Here is a 10,346-nt window from a genome sequence, read left to right on the forward strand (position 1 = left end):
ACCAGAAATCAGTTGGGCCAACTGGTACCAGTTGTGACTAGGACCAGCCAGAAACCAGTTGGCCCAACTGGTTTCTGGCCAGTCCCAATCTGAACTGGTTTCTAACCGGTCGCAGTCTCGACTGGAGCTGGTTGCAAACCTAATTGTTGAACTGGGACCAGTTGAAGTGGTTTGACTTACAGTGGCCTGCTTGGACAGAGGCTAGCTGGTAGGCAACCAGTGCCACTTCGCAGGATCGCTGTTCCCAGCAACGACGGATCCAAAGAACTGCAATACAAAATTACATTTTATTTGTAATCAAACATTGCACATATTCTAATGTACATGTAGCGTAACTATAATGTAATTAAACAAAAGCAGTAGAGGAACTACAGAGTTACATGGAATAGATAATATTTTATGGCTGATGGGTCCCTTGCTCGACTACCTTGTGGTCATCTTGAATCATTCAACAAAGTATGTGAGATGTTCTTAATAGCACACGATGGATCGACATTTGTCCTTGAGCCCAAGCAGCTTAAGGTTTCTGGAAAGTTGAAAAGGCACAAGTAAATATGCATTCAATTGCAACATGTAATTAGAGTGTGCAGTTAATTTGAGCAGTCGTGGCCCCAAAAAGCACGCAAATCTCCCAACATTTCTGTTGTGGAGTAGTTGGACATATCAACTAAGAGATTCGCCGGCTTTCGGGGGCAATGAGTACTACTCATTGCCCCCGAAAGTCGGCGAAGCTCTTAGTTCTACGCTAGTTCGAGAACACCCGTGGTGTGAAGGATCTAAAACACAAGCATGGACGAAGAAATACAAAGACAAAAACACGAGAATGAAACAAGTTGTTGGTAACGTTAACTAGCTACTCGTACATGTTACTCGTAAAACGGCATGCACTTACAGGTGCCACGAACCTGACGCGGAACAAAGAGATGATGTTCTAGTAGAACTAATATTTCTAAATGGTGCACAAGGGAAAAGTACTCACGATAAAGCGGTATCCACAGTTGTAGGCCAGCTGTAATCCTATAACACCCGCCCGCCCGGCCGCTGGCGCTCATTGTACTGTCGCACTGTCGTAACTTACAGACAAATCCTTTCGATTATAAAACCAACGCCTGTGTCACACATCACGCTAATAACGAGCAAAAAAGCGTTGTACAGGCAAGCCGCTAAGCAAGCGACCGTTGCACAGTGAACGCATCATTCATCACGGGAGCAGGAACGCACAAAATACAAATATAAGAATTCCAAAATAACATTCGTTAACGCTAATGAAGTTTTCCAAAAATTGAAATATTATTCTTTTCTACTAATAAAATTACTTTAACTTCGCCTTGCAATCTTTATATTAACATGTCATGGCACTGAAACCGAAACTTCCCCCAAACATGTAAACTGGTCCAGTTCGAACTGGCACCACCTCACTTCCAGTTGCTCACCAGACCACCTTCAACTGGTACCATCTAATGAAATACAATGCATACCAACACTGTGCCACCATATGCATGTATACATGTACAGCAATCGGCCATTTATCCAAAATCGGCCAAAATTCACTGTTCCCAGCAAGCGTAGCACAATGTCAGATACTGGAATCCAATGTGAAAGTGTGGCAGACTTCTGTAATATCTACAGTCATTTGACCGTAATCAGGATTACGGGCACACTACTGTCTTATTTACGTGATAACAGTCATATTAACGGCATATTTCATTGGTGCCGTATTAATTACACTACTTCGACCGTATTTCCAATTACAGTAGCATACCTGTTCTTTTTACGACAAAAAATAGATTTTGACCGTAAAATTTACGGCAATTTTTTACAGTGTAGGTTATCCGAATGTCGTTGAATGTCGCCGCGAACGACAGCACAGAGATAACCATGACACATTACTCCTTATAAATGCAGTAATGGAATGCCAAATAGTTCCACGATACCACCACGCAATAACACTTGTCACTTGTAAACCTGGTTCGGTTGGGTTTGGTTAGAGAGAGACTCCGCAAGGATTAAAAAAAAAAGGTGAGCATCACATCGAACACGAGGCACCTCCTCGATGCCGAATACAACAAACTTATTCGTTTTGCGCTGGTAATTAATTAGTAAATTGTGAAAACAGCACACACGAAACAAAATGCGAAGAGGAAAAGAAAAAAAAAGTTCCATACTACGGTGGTTCGTCCGGAGCAGGATAGCATGACGTCACCCGTTAGCATTGTCATCCGCTTCGAAACCTTTGTTCTCCCCGGATGACGTCAGCAGTATGGTGCACTAGTGTGAGCGCCATGTTGAGCGGCCTCTGCAAAGCATTCCAGGCGTGTACCCCTGGATTGAAGCCGGGCACGTGACCTTATGAGCACGCCATTGCCGCACACAAAGCGTTTTTTTTGTCGAACTACGGTGACCTCAGTATTCCAGTCCGTGGCAAGTTTTTTTTCAAAGCAGCTACCTTGTCCGGATAGTGAGCTATTTCATTCGCCAGCAACTATTTGTGCTCAAATCGGGTGACACCCGGGGCTGTGACGCTCCATGTGCGCTGCCAGGGAAAGACACCGGAAATTCACAGCACATGTGATCTCTCAGGCGCGGTGGCCGCTCATTTTTATCAATGGGGTCATAAACAGCAATCCATCAAACATGCACACTATATATTACCCCTTTATGTATACGTAATAGGAGAAAGCGAATAGGTTACTTGCCTCGTGCATCTGTTGACTGCTTCCTATACTTACATCAAGGGACTGTGTCAGCGGACTCAATGCGCTAGATCCCGGTTTAACTAGTGGATTAGTTTTGTGCCCTGATAAGAGGAACCCTTCTCAGACTTACTGAGTAGTTCATTGCGCATTTTTTTTTCTTGCCCTGAGCTTTTTGCTTGGTCATGGAGGACCACCTCCCTATGCCCATGCATAGATTATGAACCGTGCACTTGTTTAGTGGGACTGTTTGTGTCATAGAGTCGAATGCAGTCTGAAATGAACACTTTTACTAACTTTGGCCGAGCCGGAACTGAACCAAACCGCAAAAGTCGACGCCCTTTTGGAGCTGAACCAGAACTGAAACAAAAATACCGGTAACCGGTTTAAATTACGGTTCATACGGAACCATGGACGGAACCTTGCAAGTTGTGCATGAACATTTTTCGTTTACTTTTTCTGTTAATTGCCGCAATGACCCTATTCGGTTGGAGATTATTCTTTAAAAGATGTCCACCGAAGGTGCCAAAAGGGGTAGTACCCACTTCAATACCGAGGCGCCGTGCTTGAGAGACAAAGTTTTTGGGTGAAGCTCATTAGAATTTTTATTTAAATAACGACTGCCTCCCATTCATGCAGTATAGCTTGTAGGAGGTGTCGGATTGATACTTAACATAGCAACATTCTTAAAAATATATTAAAATATATATAAATGCATATATAAAAACACAAAGTTCTTCGATTGGTGCACCGGTTCGTGGAACACCCGACATATTGCATTAACAATGTTTATCTTTCGCCATGAAGAGAGATGATGCCAACCGCCACTATGACCTATTTCTGTCAAGAAATTTTACGTGGTCATGCTTATCCTTCATAGACATAGGTTGTTAGCGGTTGAGCCCTTTGTTTAGGAGGGGATAATGTACCAGTTGTCGCTGCGGTAAATATGGTGATAGTTATTCAATGAAGTTATGCGGTGTTAAACTTTCTTAAATAATGTATGTGTAACGAGGATGTTACCATGCTGATGATCAGAAATATGTGGAGGCTATACTCAGATAATCCAACTTCCTTAAATGCGTGAGGTAAGGATGAACTGCCAGATTCCCCACGCAGACTGAAAAATATCGAAGTTGGTTTTGTAAACCTTATTCTTGTCATTGAAGCTCGCGCGTACCGACATTAACGTGCTGGTTGACTGGTTAACATACAGATAATGCACAGAAGACATATTTCAGAAACTGGAACTACGTGTGGCATTGGCGGGGCTCTCTGCCCTGGACAAGGTGAAACACAGTGCATGCAAGAAGGAAGAAATACATGATCTTGGGCTAACGGCCCAGGAGCTGTCACGTAACGATTAGTTTGGCGGAAATCCATGAGAGGCGATTCAACCGCGCGCTATCGAGACTCATGTAGAATCACCTAATAGCGAGAGTACCATACTTCGCTCAGCACACCACTAATCCTAGTCCACTATATCAAAAGTTTGTTTATTTGAGCGCCCTATAGCTTCACAGAGGCGTTCGCTTTGTAATAAATAAGTTTGACTAAAATCTGCGCAGTTTTGGAACGATGTATCAAGACGCATTTGTGTGCGAGAACTTGACGGCTGTAAACAAAAAACTGTTATGGCAAGCCAGGCTTCAAGCTAAACAAAAAGTATACATGCTTATGTGGGTTCGTAATGGAAATATCTTTGTAAAGAAGGATGCCGCATCTGAAAGAGTACGCATTGAGCACTGCAATGATCAAAGTGTGCTGTAGGCTGTTGCAGCTGAATGATGCATGCCATAACTTTTTTTTTCTTCGTCGTTTAAACTATCTCCTTCCTCGTTTTATCGCTTCACACCACCAGTGCAGGTGGCACGAATGTCTTTGTGTGGATATGCAAATGTTGCAAAGGACGCCAACCTAAGTGTAATACATATGAATGTGCAAAGCTTAATTAAAATTTTGATCCAATAATGACAAATGTTTTTTCCCTTTTGTTCATCACCTAGTGTGGTTGCATTATCTGAGACTTGCTTTATATCTGAACGACAATGTTTTATGTTGATGGATACACGAGCACATTTGCGAATAGGTTTTCAGATAGCCATGGAGGCGTTGCACTATACATTCGCAACGAAATAGCTTAAAGCGTCTGTGATAACTTTGCACTCGACGTCCCTATGTGCGAAAACATATTCATTCAGATCCCTCCTTAGCATTTAAGGATTCTCCGCTGATTAGTGTTATTTACAAATCTCCAATTATGAACAACAGTGTATTCTTAACAGCATTAGAGGCCTTACTCCATGAGCTTTCCTCACGGAAACTCAATATACTATTGCTCGGTTACAAACATTGATGTCCTTAGACACAGCTCAGATTCTATGCAATATCTGGAGCTAATCTCATCCAATGGATGCCAACAAGTGATAAAGTCCCCGACTCGATACATGGAAACAGGAACTGCTTCAGCACTAGATCATATCATCACAAATATGAATGGTCAGAGAGTATCTGCTGATGTCGCAGATCACGAAATGGTGTTCCTGTGTGATACAGGAATTACTACAAAACCTCTAAGAAAACTACAGAAACGCTTAGTTGATTATAATCTGCTTGAGAAATCATTGCGGGATGTTCTGACCGATGACACTTCTGTTAGCAACAAGATTGACCAATTCATTGACGAAATTAGCAATAGCGTGGCTACCAACACTGCTGTTGTAGAATTTAGTAAACGCAATGAATTAAGGAAGACCTGTGTAACGGCATCTCTGCTGCGATGTATTAAACGCAAAAATAACATCTACAAAAAAATACGTATGTATCCAGATATTCTGCAATTTTACGTAGACGATTTAGTACATATAACATTCAACGTTCGGCTCTTCGAGGCGCAAAAACGTCGCATTACCACGACCGCGTTACGCAAGCTCGCGGCAACACAAAGAAGGTATCGGGAAACATCAATCAGGCGTGGAATACAAGTAACCAGAAACACAACATTATGACGATTAGAGATGACGATGGAACGCTTATCTCGAACAAACTTAGTATTCCCGATACGTTCAACAACTTCTTAACGAACATTGGAACGGGAGAGTGTGACTGTCAATCGGTTAACTTATTGAATCTTGAACGACATCCGGCTTCATTTTTTCTAGCGCCGGTAGATGAAGGCGAGATGGAATCTGTTATCCTGCAACTAAATAATACGGCTGCAGTGGGTCATGATGGTATTTCAGTAAACATCGTTAAAAATTTCACCACCTGTTAGCAGGTCCTCTTGCCCACCTAATCAACCTTGTCTTTTCCGAGGGTTGCTTTCCGGATAAACTTAAGATTGCAAAGGTTATACCTGTCTACAAAAAAAGCTGATCCTCTTTCATTTCCAATTGCCGTCCTATATCCATACTCTGTTTTTAGTAAAGTACCTGAGAGGGGGCCAGCGGCATGGCCGAGTGGGCTAAGGCGTCCGCTCGTTGGTGGTAACCAAGGTCGTGCTGTAGACTGGGAGGTGGTGGGTTCGAATCCTACAGCCGGCTGTGCTGTTTGAGGTTTTCCCTGGGTTTTCCGAAGACTTTCCAGACGAATGTCGGCACAGTTCCCCCTGAAGTCGGCCCAGGACTAACACTAATCCCCCTGTCTCCCACTCCTTCCTGCTGTCCTTTCTCTCTCTCTCCACATCTGTACGCCGCTCATAGCCATAGTTGCTTCGCGGCGCTAACACGCAATGAAAAAACAAACAAACTTGAGAGGGTAATATTGACTAGATTAGAATTTTTCTTTTTATTGATCACAAGCTCCTGTCGTCTTCTCAATACGGTTTCACTAAGGGCAAGTCAACTGAGCTTGCTCTGGTGGATATTATGGAAAGAATCACAACTAATATTATTAATAAATTGTTGACTTTGGGTTTATTTATCGATCTCTCGAAGGCTTTCGATGTTGTGGACCATGCAATATTAATTAGGAATCTTGAGTACTATGGGATTCGGGGTACGGCGCTTGATCTCCTCCCTAGTTATTTGACAGGAAGGAAACAATATGTATCACAAGGCCAGTATACCGCATCCATGCAATACACGTCTCGCAGTGTGTCACAAGGGTCAATTCTTGGTCCCTTCCTCCTCTTAGTCTGTGTTAACGGCCTACCTAGATTTTTATCTACCACTACCACGCTATATGCAGACGACATGAATATGTTTGTTGAAAGTAGTTCCCTTTGTGACTGATATGACAAGGCTACGTCTGTGGTCAGTAAGCTCAGCTTATAGTTATCTCTGAACGGGCTAAAACCCAACGTTGACAAATCATGTTATATGATTTTTCATCCAAAACAAAAATCTATTGACTGTGGTAGCTGTAAATTATTATTTAGGGGTATGCGGCTACCGCGGGTTGGCAACACGAAATTTCTTGGCGTATACGTAGATTATCATTTACCTTGGCCAATTCACATAGAACATATGAGGAAAAAGGCTAAGAAACGGTTATATGCCATATGTCGTTTAAACTATCTCCTTCCTCTGAAGGTGCTCTGAGAAGTCTACTACGCGTTGTTCCACAGTCATCTCTCTTACGCCTTGAAGGTTTATGGTATCAGTTATGACACTTGCCTCCATGACTTGTATGTGTTACAGAAACGTGCACTGCGCATTACGCTACACACGTCATTTGGAGAATCGGCTTCATTTGCTTTTACTCTCTTGCGCGTTAGATCGTTGTCTGAACTTGTTAAATATAAATACCTTATATTGTTTTATATTGTCTTGAACCGTCCATGGTATGGTTTACTCATGCTTGGTTTCCCTACGGTATGTTTTTATTTTCTTATTTTTCTGGGAAGCTTTGGAATTGTTCACCCTATGACGTCCGTGACTCCCCATCGATTTATGTGTTTCGAAATAACATTATTTCACATCTAGAGTGAATTTCCCCAGTAAACCACTAATATCCAGGAGACTTACCAGATTGGTCGCAAACATCGTGGATTTCACACAGGTCCTGCAGACGTTTACTGGATGTCCAAAAAATTCACGTCCCATTCGCCAATCGTACAACCCTTACAAAAATAACCTAATAATACCTTCCTATCGCCAATCAATGTACTTCCTGTGTACCCTGTGAACTTGTAGACTCATCCTTTTTGTGACCCAGGTATACAGACATTGTGTGTATCCCCTATATCCCTGCTGTGGGCTTTTTGATGGCGAAGTGGTTGTGCACTTTCTGTGTCCTATCTGCACACTTACTGCAGGCTGTATGTAGCCTTTCTGCATACTTCATATAACTGCATATATTATGTGCAGGCATGTTGCTTTGATGCCAAACGAAGCACATCTTTGTTTTCCTGAAGTGTGACCAGAGTTGATTGATCTGAATCAGACTGACTTAAATCACTGATTTTAATGACGATCCAGACGATCCAGTTTTAATCGTGATTTAGATCACTTCTCGCAAGTTATTTTAACACAAAAACGCTTACACTGGACTCAAGTCTGGTGATGCCGGCATGAGCTGTTGCACAAACAAGGCGCTTAACCTGAATGTTATAGAGACGTGCCTTTTGACGTTTAAACCTTTCTCTTATGTTGTTAACTCGAACTGTAAATGGCCGCTGAGGATAAACATGCTTCAACGTCCATAGATGATTGTTGAGCAACTATGTTGTTTAAGAGCTGGTGGAGGTCCGTCAGAGGTCCGTCAGTGGCGTACACAGAAAAAAAAGAGGCTTGAGCCTCGAAACCCTACACTCTCACAAAGAAACCGGATAGTAAGGGTCAAAAATGGTCAAAATTTTTACCCATATTCTGAGGGTCAACACTTTACGCATAAAAGTATGACGGATAGTAAGCGTAAAAAGTGGTCAAATTTTTACCCTATTTTAAGCTGTGTTCGATGCCGGTTATTCTATGGGCTGCTTGGCTACCCTTGTGATACCGCTTACTGCACCTAAAAATACCACATAGGATGCGTCAAACCTGAGCACCGTAGACGTCACGTGACCTCTCGGTCCTTGTACATGCAACGGCTGCAATTCTGAAATGATCCGCAATGCGGTTTTCGGGCGACTGTTCTGGAAAAGGGTATGTGGTTCCCGATTGCCAAAAGCATCAGAAAGAAGTTTCCAGAGGAGTAGACGGAAAATCGAATTGCCTGTCAATTTTGCATTGCAGCTATTGCCTGCCCAAGGGACGCTGACATCACGCGGCGCCTAAGGTTCCCAGATATGATGCGTACTGTGCGGCATTCCTGCGGTACAATTCTCTGTGCAAAGACGGCATACCATGCGAAATTGTTTCATAGGAAAAAAATAACAGATGCTACAACAGGATTTCGATGATACGAATCTCACAGGGCATGAAAAAACAGTTCGCATCATCCGAGACTCGTCAGCAGTACCACAAAGGTGCACGAAGCATGTATAAGGACGGATGCCCGTTCACTTTTATGCTATCGCTTAAACGATATCCATGGTATAGGCATAGTTTGTTGCTCATCCAAAAGAATTGGCAATTGACAGTACGCCACAGTAGCTAGGCCCACTACACTGCAAAATCGTATGACACAGACACATCGCATCCATCACGTGAATAACAGATATAAAAGGCACGTTCTTGCGCAATGCGAGCAATATACAAGAGTTCTCACAACAAAGAAAAAAGAAAAATAAGAAGCACGAGTGCATCACTTGAACCGGGTACATTGTCTCACTATAGCTCGAGTACGCTATCTCATTTAAATTAGAACATCTGAATACACGGAAGTATTTCCCACAGCGTTAGTTGCACGCATCTAAACCGTAATGCAGCAAAAATTCGCCAAATAATTCCACTTTATTGCAGGAAAGAGCATGCCTATGTTCATAGAATATTGCACGTATGGCCTGAAAATGATGTGGCATAAGGAGCACGTAACCAAACATTAAAAAAATGGGAACAGCGTACTAGCCATAAACCAACAGATGACAGCACCTGCAATATTTTAGAGAATTATGAAATGACATTTGTGCATCTTCACAACACTTCAACACAACACAATATAAATTGTAGACTAGCTATATGAGCTAGTAATTGGATTAAATTACGTTTATAATGGAAAAAACATTTAATGAGCGTTATATCACAGGATGAAGCATCGAGTTACACAGAATATCAGACATATACAAAAAGAAATCCATAGCAGACAGGTCATAAACTAATTATATATAGGGCGATTCCACGCCGGATCAGGCACGGTGGTCCGGTCGACCTCCTCAATTTTTTTTTCTTTCAAACATATGTTAAAGCCTTGTCCCTAGCAGGCATATTGGCGCTGAAAGTAGTTTATTTATTTAACTGGTACTGTTAACCCTGTACTAGGGTTGTCACAGGAGAGGTACAGAAAAGTCAAAACATAGCACTCAACAATTCACAGCCATGCATCTAGCTGTTTTTTAAAAACACTAATGGAATTAATGCTAAGCAAAGAAATAGGTAGCGAATTCCACTCTTCCACCGTTTTAACGAAGAACGAGTTCTTGAAGCAATCAATTTTACTTTGGAACGGGATGGCTTGCATACTATGTGAGGAGCGCAGCTCTCTAACAGCTCGTCGCCTAATATAGGGAGAGGTGTCAAGTTTAAAGTGACCATTGTATAACATAAAATAAGT

The sequence above is a fragment of the Ornithodoros turicata genome, unplaced genomic scaffold (genome assembly GCF_037126465.1).
Source record: "Ornithodoros turicata isolate Travis unplaced genomic scaffold, ASM3712646v1 Chromosome88, whole genome shotgun sequence".
Classification (NCBI taxonomy): domain Eukaryota; kingdom Metazoa; phylum Arthropoda; class Arachnida; order Ixodida; family Argasidae; genus Ornithodoros; species Ornithodoros turicata.